This window comes from Aedes albopictus, chromosome 1 (genome assembly GCF_035046485.1).
Source record: "Aedes albopictus strain Foshan chromosome 1, AalbF5, whole genome shotgun sequence".
Taxonomy (NCBI): Eukaryota; Metazoa; Arthropoda; class Insecta; order Diptera; family Culicidae; genus Aedes; species Aedes albopictus.
In genome coordinates, this window is record NC_085136.1 from 176,057,757 (window position 1) to 176,075,031 (window position 17,275).

Below are 17,275 nucleotides of genomic sequence, written 5' to 3' on the forward strand. Positions count from 1 at the left end.
TGGTCAGTACAACAGTACAGTCAAGGTAAGAGAAGTAAAAACATCGATGTAGTTGTGTATAGAAAATAATGACACGGAGAGAAAATCTAAAGTTATAACAGTAGGTATACTCAAATTTGGGTTGAATGAGGGGGGGGGGTCTTGGGTTGAACTTACCTACTCTTAAGTATTTTTTTGCTGGAGGTAAACACGGTTGTTTGTGAATACCCATCAATGGGTGAAAAAAAAAAACCATTTTTAACACTTATGTGGCCGGCAGGGTACCCGGGTACCTTTTTCAATTTCAAATCTCGATATTTTAATGGTTATTGAGACTAGGATGTTGGAACTCTGTTAGATCTTAGAACTCGTGAATATACATCTATTAATGGGGTTGACCGAATTTTAAAGTGAGGAGGGGCAGGGGGAGGGGCTCCTGCATTTTTTTATTACGTGGAAGGCCGGCAGGGTACCCGGGTACCCACGAAATTGAAATGATCATACATATCTCCGTTAATTTTTCATCGATTTTGGAAATTTTTAGCTCATTCAACTCAGAAACTCATCATCTATCGGGAAAATATTTGGTTAGACCGATCTAATCACCGTGGTTTTCGGAAAATCCATATTTTTGGGAGCATGTCCTTATACCATATTGAAACCCACATTGTTAAGACTAGGATACGTTAAAGTGTTTATGGTCAACCATGGCCCCACGGGAAGCGTGTTCCGAAATCACCGTTTCAAAGTCAACACGTTTTATGATTTCAGGCCGGTCAGATACTATATGCCAAAGCAATTTTACGATGCTTGGTACCGAAATTGCTACTAACCTACCGAAAATCCCGTATATTGTATTGTATAAAAACATGGATCCGGAAATCCGGATTTTCCGGTACCTATGGTGATCGGACCGGTCCAACCAAATACGATATCGATAGATAATGAGTTTCTGAGTTGAATGAGGCAAAAATTTTTAACATCGGTGGAAAAATCGCTGAGATATGATCATTTCCATTTCGTGGGTACCCGGGTACCCTGCCGGCCTTCTACGGGTGTTTTTTTTTGCTGGCCACACTACGGTTAAATAGAACACGTTTCTGTCACAAAAGGGGTAAATTTTTTAAATTTTAATGGGTAAAAAATACCCATTTGTGATATTTCTATTCGCTTTAAAAATGGGAGTTTTTATACCCGTTAATGGGTGAAAAAATAGTTGGAAATAAATTGAACCACGTCGTCAGGGAAAATAAATAGAAAAGTGCATACGGCGTTACTAAGAAACAAAACGTTCGAATATCCTTTTCGATGCTATTGATACTTATTACACAAACCATATCTTCTCAACCGCTTCTTTCATATTACAGACGCACTTTGGTACATGATGCGAGACATTACGATCACTGTCTTCATCCCACCCAGTTACCGCAGCTGCAAGTACAGGGAACAGGAACGCGGTAAACCTTTTCGTCGAAGCTTTGGAGCGGCCAAGGGAGTGGCTCTCGGTAAATATAAGGACACAAGCAAGAAAGAGACCAGTCAGTCGCGGTTTGGTCACCGGATGTCACCTGGATGGAACGTTGCAGATTGCAATTTTCTTGAAGTTCGATGAAGTCTTGTTTTGTATTTCGTGTGTAGTATCTAAAACACCATTGAAATTTGGCAACTTGTTTTTGTTTTGATTTCCGGATTCGTTATGAAACACAATTTCATCAAATATTGCGGTGGCGCGAATGAAAAGCTCGTTCTTTCTACAATTGTTGCCATCCTCAGTTCATTCTGGTTGGTCTCCAGGCGGTTTGGGTGTTGAATAGCGCCAATAAGGGCCAGCTACAATGGGGAGCGGCGCGCGGCAGCGCGGTATCGGAAAATAATCAGCACATGGCGCTCCATATGAACGGCCACAATGAGCAGCTGCGGCAGACGCGGCATTGTACTAAAATGCCGCAAATATTCAGAATGTTGAAAAAGCGCGGCATAGTTTGAGCGGCAAAGCACTGTTTGTGCACCATGTATTGATTCCTTTGGCCATTCTGTTGGACATTTCGGAGCAAATAGTGATTCCGGCAGGTTGTTGGTGGAATATTCGTGGTATGCGGAAGTTTTTGTAAAACTATGCAGTGCACCAGATTTTTTTATGAGTTTTGTGTGAAATGTTGGTGGATCGGATATGGGATCCGTATTGGTGGCAATTTGGATAACATTTAGATAGACTCTGGTGATCATGTTGTTTGAAATTTTGAAGATATCCGATGCAAATTAAGAAACTGCGTTGTGGAATCAGACAAGAAGTAGTATGATGCTAATCCGGGAGACTTCCAAAGACTTCTTTATGTGTACTGTGTTGGGTTTTAATGATCATGGTCCACATTTTGGTAAAATTCAAATATGACAGGTTTATTGAAGATTCGAAGAGATGCGGAATGGGATGGAGAAGATTTATGAGATTCAACTAGGATTCGTAGATAGAATGTTATTCTATTCTAGAAGCCAGCGAAGATTTTTCTTGAATTTCAACGAAGACTTTGTTAGTCATTCATTAAGAAATAACTCCAAAGATTTCTCAAACGATTAAATTGTATATTTGAACAGAAGAATTCCGCCAAAGACTTATTTGGAACTTTTGTCCACAGTTTCTTTATTTTAATAACTTCTTGGAAATCTCTAAAGCTGTATAGTTTTTTTAATATTCTGCAAGATTTTTTTTATGTATTTCGCAATGACGGCTTCAAAGAATTGTCCAGGAATTCCCCTGGAAATAAGTCTTCATGAATTATTCAAGGAATTCCTTTTTTAAAGTAGTTCTTTAAAAGTTCCTCACTAAATTTCTCCAGGGATTTCTCGATGAATTCCTCCAGAAATTCCTCCAGGAATTGCTCTTAGAACTCTTAGGGTTTCCTCCAAAAATTCTTCAAGGGATTCCTTTAGTAAGTTCTCCAGGGATTCCTCCGGCAATTTATCTAGGGATCTCCTCCGGGAATGCCTCTAGAGATTCTCCCAGGAATTCCTCTAGGAATTCCTCCAGGCATTCCCCAAAAAATTCCTTGAGTTATTTCTGCAGGGATTTCACCAGGAATCATTCTAGGGATTCCTCCAGGAATTCCTCCAGCAATTCATCTGGGGATTCTTCCAGAAATTCCTCAAGATATTCATCCAGAAATTCCTTCGGGGATTCATCTAGAAATTTCATCGGAGATTCCTCCAGGAATTCTTCTAGAGATTCTTCCAAGGATTCCTCTAGGGATTCTTCCAGAAATTTCTCTAGGGATTCCTCCAGGAAATCCTCTAGCGATTCCCCCAGGAATTCCTCTAAGGATTCCTCCAAGGATTCCTCCAGGAATTTCTCTGGGATTCCTCCAGGAATTTCTGTAGGGATTCCTCCAGTTATTTCTCCAGCGATACCTCCAGGAATTCCTCTAGGGTTTCCTCCAGGAATTCATCAAGGGAATCCTCCAGGAATTCCTTCGGGGATTCCTCCAGGAATTCCTCTAGGGATTCCTCCAAGAAATCTTCCAAAATTTCCTCTAGGGTTTCCTCCTAAAATTCCTTTATGGATTCCTCCAGTAATTTCTCCAGGGATTCCTTCGGGAATTCCTCATGAGATTCTTCCAGGAATTCCTGTAGGGATTTCTCATTGAATTCCTCTAGGGATTCCTCCAGGAATTCCCCAAGGAATTCCTCCAGTTTTTTCTGCAGGGATTTCACCAGGAATTCCTCCAGTTTTTTCTGCAGGGATTTCACCAGGAATTCCTCTAGGAATTCCTCAGGAATTCCCCAAGGGATTCCTCCAGGAATTCATCTAGGGATTCCTCCGGAAATTCATCAAGATATTCATCCAGGAATTCCTTCGGGGATTTCTCCAGGAATTTCTCTTGGGATTCCGGCAGGAATTCCTCTAGGGTTTCCTCCAAAAATCCCTCTAGGGATTCTTTCAGGAATTCCTCGAGAGATTCCTCCAGGAATTCCTCCAGGGATTCCTCCAGGAATTCCTCTAGTGATTCCTTCAGGAATTCCTCTAGGGATTCCTCCAGGAATTTCTCTAGCCCTGGCCAAGTTCGCAGGGGTTGACGGTATTAAAGTGAAGGAGTTTCATTTTGATTATTGTATTGTAATGTAGTGTTCTTTAGTGAAACATATCACCTTTTTAACACTTTAATGCGCCTCCAACGGTTCATCACGAACCGGCTGCTGCAGATGGAGTATGGCTGATCATATGCATCAGACATGCTCGATAAACATGGAGGATCCGCCAGGGCTCATTAGAGTCTATTCCCAAGCAACAGTTCCAAGTCGGTTGGATTTGAGAAGGTTTTAATGATCGTTACAAATCCTAACAAAAGCATTATAGGATTTGTGACAGGTTTTGGAACCTTTTACAGCCAGCTGACTTCAAAATGTTGTTTGGGCTCTATTTCCCACGTTTCTCGGTTGATTTTGATTAGTAATTTATTATTGTCATAGTCGTTTTTTCGAATGTTTACAATGTTGGTCATATTTTCTTTAAATAATGCAATTAAAATCGACCGAAGAATTAATAGTGGGAAGGAGATTTGTAGCACTTAATTGTGCTGATAGATTCGAAGCTAACGTGCGAACACTTAAACATATTGTTGACATCAATGCGTTCGACGTGACATTTTGGACCAAAACTGACTGCTTTTTATTAACTGAACAACGTTACTTGTGTATGACTAGGTTGACATTTCTAGGCTAGGCTTGAGAAAATGACATGGTTTATCTAGGTAGGACCGATAGGACAATTGAGCGAATTTGAATATTTTTCATAGTATTTGTAGCGGGATGAAAGTTGACATCAAATCTTTATTATTTTAAAATTTTATTGCAATCAACTGACCAACTTGGCGTATTTTTGTTTATCTCTTAGATGGTATTATGACACCAACAGAAAAATATCAGAAGTTCAGTTACATGTTTCTGTGGTTTTTGGACCGATGAAAATTTAAGGACACAAGAGATGAATACAGAGAAGTAGAAAACGATTAACGAAATCAAGAAAACAATTTGACACAGGATCGACTATATTTTGACATACAGGGTTCGATTGATTCGATGAAAAAAAAACAAACATACGACAACTGATTTAACGAGAAGTAAAACATATTGAACCATACCACAAAATCAAACAAGAAGACAAACACAAACCGTGTTATCATAACACTACATAGGCAAATCCTGACTGACTGACCAATTGAAAAATTTCCAATCTTCTACCGTAACTTTCTGAGTCAGTTGCAACAGTGTCTTAATGGATATCATTTTCCGCGTACGGCTGGCAAACTGCTTCTGAAAGAATACGTACTCTTTTCTATCTTCGGGTCTAGTGTAGAGGTTTCAACTCTATTCAGAGTGCAGCTAGAAACCTAGCAAAAAAAAAAAAAGATTCCTCCAGGAATTTCTCTAGGGATTTCTCTAAGAATTCCTTCGAGGATTCCTCTAGGAATTCCTTCAGGGATTCCTCTAGGAATTCCTTCAGGGATTCCTCCAGGAATTCCTCTAGGGTTTCCTCCAGGAATTCCTCTAGAGATTCTTCCAGGGATTCCTCTAGGGATTTTTTCAGAAATTTCTTTAGGGGTTTCCTCAGGAATTCCTCTAGGGATTCCTCCAGGAATTGCTCTAGTGATTGCTCCAGGAATTCCTCTAGGGATGCCTCCAGGAATTTCTCTTGGAATTCCTTCAGGGATTCCACTAGAAATTCCTTCTGGGATTTCTATTGGAATTTCTTCGGAGATTTCTCCAGGAATTCCTGTAGGGATTCCTCCAAGGATTCCTGCAAGAATTCCTGTAGGGATTCCTCCAAAAATTCCTGTAGGGATTCCTGCAAGAATTCCTGTAGGGATTCCTCCAGCAATGCCTCAAGCCAAGGGACTCTTCCAGGAATTCCTCTAGGAATTCATCCAGAAATTTCTCTACGGTTTCCATCCAGGAATTCTTCTAGGGATTCCTCCAGGTATTTCTCAAGGGATTCTTCCTGGAATTTCTCTAGGGATTCTTCCAGGGATTCCTCTAGAGTTTTCTCCAGATTTTTTTCTGGAAAATTCTCTAGGAATTCCTCTGAGAATTCTTCTGGGGATTCCTCCAGGAATTCATCTAGAGATTCTTCGAGTTTTCCCAAGGGATTCTTCTAGGAATTCCTCAAGGGATCCCTCCAGTATTTTCTCCAAGGATTTCTCCAGGAACTTCTCTAGTGATTGCTCCAGGAATTCCTCTAGGGATTTCTCCAGCAATATCTCTAGGGATTTCTCTTGGGATTCCTTCAGAGATTCCTCTAGAAAATCCTTCTGGGATTTCTCTTGGAATTCTTTCGGAGATTCCTTAAGGAATTCCTGTAGGGATTCTTCCAAGAATTCCTGTAGGGATTCCTCCAGAAAATCCTCAAGGGACTCCTCCAGGAATTCCGCTAGGAATTTATCCAGAAATTTCTCTAGGGATTCTTCTAGGGATTCCTCCAGGAATTCCTCAAGGGATTCTTCCTTGAAGTTCTCTAGGGATTGTTCCAGGAATTCCTCTAGAGATTCCTCCAGAAATTTATCTGGAACACTCTCCAGGAATTCCTCTAGGAATTCCTCTGGGGATTCCTCCAGGAATTAATCTAGAGATTCTTCGAGAAATTTCTCTAGGAATTCCCCAGGGGGTTTTTCCAGGAATTCCTCAAGTAATTTCTCCAAGGATTTCTCCAGGAATTTCTCCAGGGATTTCTCCAGGTATTTCTCTTGGGATTACTCCAGGAATTCTTCTAGGGATACCTACAAGAATTCTTCTAGGGATTCCTTAAGAGATTCTTCCTGGAATTCCTCTTGGGAATCTTCCAGGAATTCCTCTAGAGATTCCTCCAGAAATTTCTCTGGAAAATTCTACAGGAATTTCTCTAGGGATTCCTCTAGGTATTCCTCTGGTGATTCCTCCAGGAATTCATCTAGAGATTCTTCCAGGAGTTCCTCTTGGAATTCTTCAAGGGATTCTTCCAGAGATTCCTCAAGGGATTCCTCCAGTAATTTCTCCAAGGATTTCTCCAGGAAGTTCTCTAAGAATTTCTCTATATATTTCTCCAGGAATTCCTTTAGGGATTCTTCCAGGATTCCTCCAGGAATATCTTTTGAGATTCCTCCAGGAATATCTAAGGGATTTCTAAAGAAATTCCTCAAGGGTTTCCTCCAGAAATTTCTCTGGAAAATTCTCCAGGAATTCCTCTAGGGATTCCTCTAGGAATTCCTCTGGTGATTCCTCCAGGAATTCATCTAGAGTTTCTTCCAGGGATTCCTTTAGGGATTCATCCAGAAATTTCTCTAGGGATTCCTCCATTAATTCTATTAGGGATTCATCCAGGAATTTATCTAGTGTTTCTTCTAGGAGTTCCTCTAGAAATTTCCCAAGGGATTCTTCCAGAGATTCCTCAAGGGATTCCTCCAGTAATTTCTCCAAGGATTTCTCCAGGAAGTTCTCTAAGAATTTCTCTATATATTTCTCCAGGAATTCCTTTAGGGATTCTTCCAGGATTCCTCCAGGAATATCTTTTGAGATTCCTCCAGGAATATCTAAGGGATTTCTAAAGAAATTCCTCAAGGGTTTCCTCCAGAAATTTCTCTGGAAAATTCTCCAGGAATTCCTCTAGGGATTCCTCTAGGAATTCCTCTGGTGATTCCTCCAGGAATTCATCTAGAGTTTCTTCCAGGGATTCCTTTAGGGATTCATCCAGAAATTTCTCTAGGGATTCCTCCATTAATTCTTCTAGGGATTCATCCAGGAATTTATCTAGTGTTTCTTCTAGGAGTTCCTCTAGAAATTTCCCAAGGGATTCTTCCAGAGATTCCTCAAGGGATTCCTCCAGTAATTTCTCCAAGGATTTCTCCAGGAAGTTCTCTAAGAATTTCTCTATATATTTCTCCAGGAATTCCTTTACACGAAAAGAAATTTAATTATGTTATTTATAAGGATTGATTCATCTTTTTTATTAGATGCGTCCTAATTGCTTCTATAACATCCACCCATTCAAAGCTATAACATTTCCTTATATCATGTATAAGTTTTGTGTTATGGCGAAAAAGTATTAGTTTAAACTAATATATTAATTAAGGTCTTGCTTTGAAAATTCGCTCCACTACAAACAAACGGCGCCGTCGTGTTCAATGTAAGAAGCCATTGTTGCTCTCGTGTGGTTTCGGCACAGAAGTGTTTTTTGCCGTTCTTGTGCAATTCTCAGCTGGAAGCGCTTGCGGATTACGGTAGGTATTAAACCATAAACAAATAAAAATGTTTGCAGCAGCTTACATAACTTCTCTCTTTTACAGAGTACCCCTGGAGCCATGACCACATTATCTGGAAAACGGCACGGTCACAATCGAGGTCCCAAGAAGTTCTCCAGGATGCCATCGGAAAGCTCTGTCCGGAGCGTTTATTCAAGATCCTCGGTTCCGGGAGTAGGAACAAACTACAGCTCCACACGCAGCAGCTCTGGAGATGTTGCTCGGAAGATCTCGGGCGGGATCTTGGGAGGAGCTCAACCCAACGATCAACCTTTCAGCGAACATGAGCGGACGTGCTGGCCAATGAGGAGCAGCTTCGGAAGTTATTTTGAGAGCAGCGTAATCGATACAGGTCCATTGCAGTATTTCAAATTATAAAATAAAATAATTATGTCAGAATCAGCATCTGAGTCACAGTTTATTCAACTTTCATTTTTGCTTAAAAAATAAAAAAAAAATAATAATAAGGATATAGTCAAAACATACGGTAATAAAATTCATTAGATTTTACCCATACATGGCATAACATTCGTAATACCAGTTATTAGAAATAGCGAATGAAATTCATAAGTTGAACTTATACATTTTATTAACTGTGTGTTATGCCTCATATTACACTCTCAGATGAGCTTTATGAGGAAAACGAAATGGCAAAAATGTATAACATTTTCTTATACAATCAATGAGGATTTTTCTTTTCGTGTAGGGATTTGTAGAGTCTAGGAACACATTGCCCCTTTGGATAAGCAGATCAGGTGTGACAACCATGTCATGGATAGATCGACTGTGTACGAGATAGGTATCGACAGTGTGGGCCGAGAAGCACAACGCGAAGGGTGGGACGTCGAGAGTGAGTGTGTGATTCAGTGAGAAATATAATGTGGAAAATATGAATAAACATTCTTTTAATTATGGTCCCTTTAACGTCTTCGATCCTACATTGGCGACGAGGACAAAAAACAACAGGGAGAAAAGGAAAGCAAGTGCTTAAAGTGGTTAAAGTGGCGTGTTTTTGAAACAGATTCGAATTCGGCCGATTGTTATTGTGCTACCCAGGGAGGAGCGCTGCCGTTGGCTTTTGTTTACGTGTGCGTGTAGGTAGAGGTTAGAATCTGTCTACTGTGGTGAGTACCTCAAAGTGCTTTAACAGGAGAGAGGTAGGGAATGAGACGTCCAATGCTGATGCGCGGGGGCCCCGTGGAGGGTTTCATCCCTGCGTTTGTGATGGGAGGAACAGCGGTAAAAGAGGTAAGATGTTTGTGAGTGTTTCGATCGGGCTGGCTATTCCACCGCAGCCTGGTCGAATTTTGTATGTAATCATTGTTGCGACTTCTCATGAACCGTTATCTTATATGGGCCATTTTTACGAAGCGGCGATGTTGATGTTGAGTTGCGTGGGTTATTACGCCACCTCCTGTCAAGTTTTTATTCATAAAGTTGGCTCGTAAAATAAACTATGACCCATTTTACGAAGTAACAACAATGTTGATGATGATATTGATTTTCACGAGTTAGGACGCTACCTCCTGTCAAAATTTCATTCACAAAAACGGTTCGTAAAATGGACTATTGAGTTATTGGGATTGATCGCTAGATGCACGCTAGGTAGACGTAGTTTGGTCGAGTTTTGACAGGTCGTTTCCCTGGATGCAGTAAAAAAAAAAAACAAAAAATCGCAGTGACACATAAAAGTTGTGTTTACGTCTAAATTCAACTTTTTGGGGAATAATTCTTGAGTATTGCGATACTTGATTGAGTAGGTTCTAAAGCCATTAAAATATGTGTTGAAGTTGAGAAGCATTTGTGCCAAATGAGAGTTGCGTGTGAAAGTTAGAGAAATGGTTTTGTACCAAAAGAGAAATGGTTTTGTACCAAAAGAAAATGGTTTTGTACCAAAAGAAAATGGTTTTGTACCAAAAGAAAAATGGTTTTGTACCAAAAGAGAAATGGTTTTGTACCAAAAGAAAAATGGTTTTGTATCAAACGAGAAATGGTTTTGTACCAAAAGAGAAAAGGTTTTGTACCAAAAGAAAAATGGTTTTGTACCAAAAGAGAAATGGTTTTGTACCAAAAGCGAAATGGTTTTCTACTAAACGTGAAATGGGTTTGTACCAAATGAAAGATGCTTGTAAAAAGGTGTACCGAAAGAGAAACGGCTTTGTACCAAACGTGAAATGATTTTAGATTAAACAAACGATGAAAAAAGGGATGGTTTTGCACCGAAATAGAAATGGTTTTGTATTAAATGGAAAATGCTTGTGGAAAGGCGATGGTTTTGTCGAAGAAGGAATGGTTTTGTACCAAACAAAAGCGGCTCGTAAAAAAATGAGATTGTTATGTAAAGAGAGGTGGTTGCGTACCAAACGAAGGATGGATGTAAAGAAGGAGATTTAGTATGGGTTTTATACCAAAAGAGTAATGGATTTGTACCGTAAGTGAACTGGTTTTGTACCAGGTGGACGATATTTATAAATAGAGGTTGTTTTGAACAAAATGGGAGGTAATTATGTTCTAGAAGAGAGGTGTATTTGTGCCAAGACTGAAATGGTTTTGTGCCAAAGCAGGAAAAGATTTTGTCAGAAAGTAGCATGGTTTTGTACCAAACAAAGATGTGTTTTTAACAATACAAATATCAGATTGTCTGTATAACCAATGACTGTGGAAGAACACTAAGCTGAGAAGCTGGATTTCTCCCAGTTAGGACGTAGCGCCAAGAAGCGGAATATATCAGATCGTATTTCAGATGATTTCGTACTGGATCAATGAAGAGAAAATTATGTTATGTGTTGGATCGAGAAAGGTGGTTTTGAATCAAAAGTGATGTTATGATGTTAAAATACAGAGTAAAGACATTTACGTCAGGTAAGAGATGGTTGTATGCCAAAATTGTGGTTTTGTATCAAAAGTGGAATGGCTATGTACTAAGGAAAAATAAGAGTTGTACAAGGGAAGTGAAGCGGTTTTGCATGAGAGGTGAAATGGTTTTGGGCCAGAGCATAAATGTTTTATATCAGAAGTAAAGATTATGTTGTACCAAATATCAAAAGAAAAATGTGTACCAATGGGATATGTTGAATCAGATATTACAGGGTTGTACTAAAAGCAAGGCGATTTTATATCAAAAGAAAAAAAGGGGTATATATGTTTATATCAAGAGATACAGAGACCGCATTTCATATGGTTGTGTCAAATATGAGTTGATTGTATACCAACATCGAAGGGGTTTTGTACCAACGAAAATGTTTAACAACAAAAGAGAGGAACTTCATTTTAGGATTCATCGGCCCGTGTTCAGATGGCTTCGTACCAGTTTGCGAGATTTGTACCAAAACAGAAATAAGTATTTTAGAAGTGGTCGCTTGATACGCTTGTTCATGATATATATCAACGTTGTGTGGAAAATTCCTCAGGTTTTCTCTTGTTTCCATCAAAATGTGAACTGATACTAATGTCAAACTAAAAAGTGTTGTGCATGCTGAATGAGAATGAATTTGTTTGAATTTTGAAAAAAAAATGATACTTTGAAAAATCTCATAGTTATTCCGTTTGCTCAATATCTTGTTCTAGTTTAACATGAGGTGGAGTCTGATTGTTGAGAATCTAGTATTATAATACATGTTGTGTAATTTGATTTGATTGATTATGATTGTAGGCATCTGCCATTACCTTAAACTATTACAACACATACATTCATTTCTGGCAAATTAATCTAAACACTACATCTAATTAAATGCTTATTTTTTTTCTTTGGACATTTCAACATTAAACTGATTTCGATGCGCATTAAAAAAAATTACATTATGCGATACATGGGTACATTCGTAGCGTAGTTTTAAACTCTATTGTAACATTTTTCACTAGTGTCTTATAAGTTAAAGAGTAGAATTCAGAACGAAACCATCTTTATAATTAATCTGAATCAGACTGTTTGGATGTAGCAGTGGTGCAGATATCAGTAGGTCGGCCAGTTGTCAGGAATGAATCAGTTTTCAAATATAAGAGGTGATCATTGGTATAGACATTGGGATTAAATGTTTTTGATGAGATATCAATGGTTGTAGATTCTGGAGTTGATGCAGGTACGATCACAGAAAGTGTAGGTATAGGCTGATATAGGTGGAGCTGAATGAAACTGCTAATGAACGTGTGGGATCTCATGAATATCATTGGAAGGTTTAATGTGGAAATCGACACGGCTGAGCACATAACGTCAGCTTCATTCTTTGTTATGCAAGAGGTTTTTTTGGGGATCATTTGACGAAGAACTTCGCACTAAAGATGTAGTAGTAGAATCGAGTCTTTGTTTCACCAGTTCAGTAGGACAAAGGATCTGGCAGGCGCCCTCTAACGAGACATCACCGAACCTGCTATATGTGCATCACCGTGAAAGAGTCCTGTTCAGCTATGAATGGACATGCGACGAACCAATGGGTTCCGCGTATTACGTACCGTTATATATGTTTGGCGTATTTTCGGAGTCCAGGAATTGTTTAGTAAAATTCTTAAAAAAAATAGACATTATCCCTTTTAGGATGTTAGGTTTGCCACTACACGCTGACGTAGTGCATGTTCAGTGAGTCTGTCGGGGTCATATTCACTCCAATATCTTACTAGGGTTAAGGATGGCTATCATAAGGTAGAGATTTCAGAGCACGCGAGACCCGCGACTACTTTTCCAACGGTACATCACATGTTCGTGTATAAGTTATGTATATTAGTAGTAAGCTGTACTCCCGAGTGGTTTCAGAAGGTTATATGTAGTCAGGTAGACTGGATCTTGTGTAAACAATTCAGGCAGTGGAAGATTTTGTAGAGATTTGCCAATTATGTTGAATGTTTGGAGAATGTTAAGGAGTTTTGAAACATTTTGGTTATTAGTTGTTTGTGCCACGGTGTGTAGTGTTGGAGAGTTTGTTCAAAGCGTGCAATATAAGAGGAAACGTATTAAGAGGGTTTCATTGCGAAGGTTAAATGTTATATATTTGGAAGAAGTCAAGATCACAGTCCTGACCAGACTGAGCGAACCACATCATAAATATTTGTTAAAGCTGTATATGTACTCGGGATGTATACATGAAATGATGGATTTGGTTTCATTATTGCGATAAAGTTGGGAAGCAGGATACAAGGGAAAGTGATTTGTAAGGGTTGTCTGCAGAAGGTTTCTCGAGAGAGGCGAGTACTAGAATTGGCACATGGTTGGCATCAATGAATTGCTACGACAAAACTTCGATTAGGACAAAAGGTTTGATGGTCATATGGAAATGAATAAGCCGATGCCTGGGTAAGGAAATGCAAACAACACGTTTTCTTCTAAAGTTTGGAGTAATTGAGGAGAGCCATGGAGAGATAGAGCTGTTTATTTCAAGGATTCATTAACGTCGTTACTTCACCAGTTTTCACCAGGATCATACATAAGTCGTTCTGTAGATTTGATTTTGGTGGAGAGAGTCAAGTCGGATCATGGGCCTAATACTAATTTTCTAAGAAACAAAGGGATACTGCAGAACTAAAGGAGCTACACAATAACGGAGAAGGAACATAGGGGAGAAGGATACACTTCAAGCAAAACCACCTAAACTGAAAAAGACGGATATCGTTGTTTTTGAGCAAGTAACTAAATCTAACAAAGCCTTGTGGATCATTCACTCCTGAAGAATTTAAATATTGTTAATTAATGAAATAGAATACGATTGAATGATACATCACAATGTAGTGTACATGTTGCCAGTGAAACGAATCGTTGTAATGAAAGCTATTTCTAGGGCTTCATGATACTCATCACAACAAGGACGATCAATAGGGTTCTGACTATTTTAAATAACGGGGTGAATATTATTCCAACGAAGTTGAGGTCTTTAATGTATAGGGGGGATGTAGAGTCTAGGAACACATTGCCCCTTTGGATAAGCAGATCAGGTGTGACAACCATGTCATGGATAGATCGACTGTGTACGAGATAGGTATCGACAGTGTGGGCCGAGAAGCACAACGCGAAGGGTGGGACGTCGAGAGTGAGTGTGTGATTCAGTGAGAAATATAATGTGGAAAATATGAATAAACATTCTTTTAATTATGGTCCCTTTAACGTCTTCGATCCTACAGGATTCTTCCAGGATTCCTCCAGGAATATCTTTTGAGATTCCTCCAGGAATATCTAAGGGATTTCTAAAGAAATTCCTCAAGGGTTTCCTCCAGAAATTTCTCTGGAAAATTCTCCAGGAATTCCTCTAGGGATTCCTCTAGGAATTCCTCTGGTGATTCCTCCAGGAATTCATCTAGAGTTTCTTCCAGGGATTCCTTTAGGGATTCATCCAGAAATTTCTCTAGGGATTCCTCCATTAATTCTTCTAGGGATTCATCCAGGAATTTATCTAGTGTTTCTTCTAGGAGTTCCTCTAGAAATTTCCCAAGGGATTCTTCCAGAGATTCCTCAAGGGATTCCTCCAGTAATTTCTCCAAGGATTTCTCCAGGAAGTTCTCTAAGAATTTCTCTATATATTTCTCCAGGAATTCCTTTAGGGATTCTTCCAGGATTCCTCCAGGAATATCTTTTGAGATTCCTCCAGGAATATCTAAGGGATTTCTAAAGAAATTCCTCAAGGGTTTCCTCCAGAAATTTCTCTGGAAAATTCTCCAGGAATTCCTCTAGGGATTCCTCTAGGAATTTCTCTGGTGATTCCTCCAGGAATTCATCTAGAGTTTCTTCCAGGGATTCCTTTAGGGATTCATCCAGAAATTTCTCTAGGGATTCCTCCATTAATTCTTCTAGGGATTCATCCAGGAATTTATCTAGTGTTTCTTCTAGGAGTTCCTCTAGAAATTTCCCAAGGGATTCTGCCAGGAATTCCTCAAGGGATTCCTCCAGTATTTTCTCCAAGGATTTCTCCAGGAAGTTCTCTTGGAATTTCTCTGGATATTTCTCCAGGAATTTCTCCAGGAATTTCTCTAGGAATTTCTGCAGGAACTTCTTCAGGGGTTCAGAAATTCTCGGAGAAATCCAGGATATTTCTGGGAATTCCATGAGAAATCCTTGGAAGAATTCCTGAAGCACTCTTCCGGAAATCCTGGATGTAAGCCTGGAAGAATCCGTGAACGAATCCCTTGAGTTTGTCTGAAGAAATACTTGGAGGAATACCTGACGGGATTCCTAGGGAAATTTCTTGAGAAATTCCCAAAGGAATTCCTGGGGAATTTCTTGAAGAAATTCTTTGTGGAATCCCTGGAGAGATTATTATCTGTTATAAACATCCGTAGATTTCCGGAAAAAAATCCTGGAGGAATTTCTGGACGAATCTTTGAAGGAATCCTAAAAGTAATTTCTTGAAATCTCTAGTGGAATGCCTGGAGGAATCCCTGAATGTTGTCTAAAGAAATCGCTTGATATATTATTGGAAAAATCCCTGAAGGAAATCCTGGATGAATCGCTGGAAGAATCCCAGGGAGAATTCCTGGAGAAATTCCAGGTGGAATCCCTGGAGGTATCCGTGGACTTCTTGCTGTAGGTATCCGGAGGAATTTCTCGAAGAATTCCTGGACGAATCTCTGGAGGAATCATTGGAGAAATTTCTGGGAGATCTCTAGATGAGTTTCTGGGGGAATCCTAGGTGGCATTTCCGGAGCAATTCATGGGGAAATTCTTTGAGAATTTCCTGAAGAAGTCCATGTAGGAATTTTTTCAGTAGGATATCCCAATGGCATTTTAGGAGGAATTTCTGGAAAATTTCATTGACGAATTCCTGGGGGATCAATTCCTGATGGAATTTCTTGGAAATATCATCAGGATTTCCCGGAGGAATCTTTGGATGAATTTCTGGAGGAATTCCAGAAATTCCCAGAGTATTTTTTGGAGGAATTTATAGACGCATCTCTGAAAGAACCCCTAGATTTTTTTGTTGGAAAATCCTTAAAGAAATTCCTGCAGTTATATCTCTGAAGGAATTCCTGGGCGAATTTCCGGAAGAATTCCTGGACGCATTTTTAGATGAATTTCTGTAAGAATTCATGGACGAACCTCTGGAAAAAAATTGGGTAAATCTCTAGAATGCCAGGTGGAATTTCGGGAGGAATCCCTGATGGAATTTCTAGAGGTATCTCTGGAGAAATTTCTTTAGAACTTTTCTGGGCATTGCTCCAAAAATTTCTCTAGGGATTCCTACAGGAATTTCTCTAGGGATTTCTCAAGGAATCCAGAAATCCTAGAGGAACCATGGAGGTTGTCTGGAGAAATCGCTGGAGGAAACCCTTGATGAATAGCTGGTGGAATTCCTGGAGAACTTGAGAAATTCCTAAAGAAATTCATGGGTAAATTCTTGAAGGAATTTCTGAAGGAATTCCTAGAAGAATTCTAGGAAGAATCCCTGGAGGAATTCCTAGAGAAATCTCTACTATACATATCCCTAGAAAAATTCTAGTCTCTGAAGGAATATCTGTGAAATCTCTAGAGGAATTCCTGAAGGAATCCCTGAAGATTGTCTGGAGAAATTCTAGGAAAAATCCCTGATGTAATTCCTGGAGGAATTACCGGAGAAACTCCTGGAAGAATTCCAGGACAAATTTCTGGATGAATTCTTGGGAGAATTCCTGGACGAAACTATGGATTCGAAATTCTCTAGAGAAATCCCTGTAGGAGTTCCTGGAGACACTCTCTCTCTTCCTGGAGACACTCTATAGCGGGAATCCTGGAGGAATCTCTGATGGAATGTCTTGAGGATTTCCTGGAGGAATTTCTGGAGGAATCCTTTAAGGAATTACAGAGGGGAATCCTTAGACATATATCGACACGTTACTACACGACACGGCGCTTACAATTCTTCTTAATTAATCTCTGTGATTGTGCATCAGCCGAAGGCATATTACAATGCTATCGGCGAGCATGCCGAACGGCGTGAGCATGAGAGACTAATCCAGTGGTTCACTACAAATTTCTTGGAAATATCGGGAGGATTTCCCGGAGGAAGCTCTGGAGGAATTACTCTAGCAATCCTTTGAGGAAATCCTGGAGTAATTCCTGGAGAAATCCCTGGAGATATTCC

General features: G+C 39.6%; 1 long non-coding RNA gene across 1 annotated transcript; it reads left to right on the forward strand.

Moving 5' to 3' along the window:
• Positions 1-135: 135 nt before the first annotated feature.
• Positions 136-8,643, forward strand: LOC109426550 (uncharacterized). Its single transcript, XR_002134010.3, has 2 exons — positions 136-1,269; positions 1,347-8,643. It is a non-coding gene; the product is annotated as an uncharacterized LOC109426550 (long non-coding RNA).
• The last annotated feature ends 8,632 nt before the right edge of the window (positions 8,644-17,275 follow it).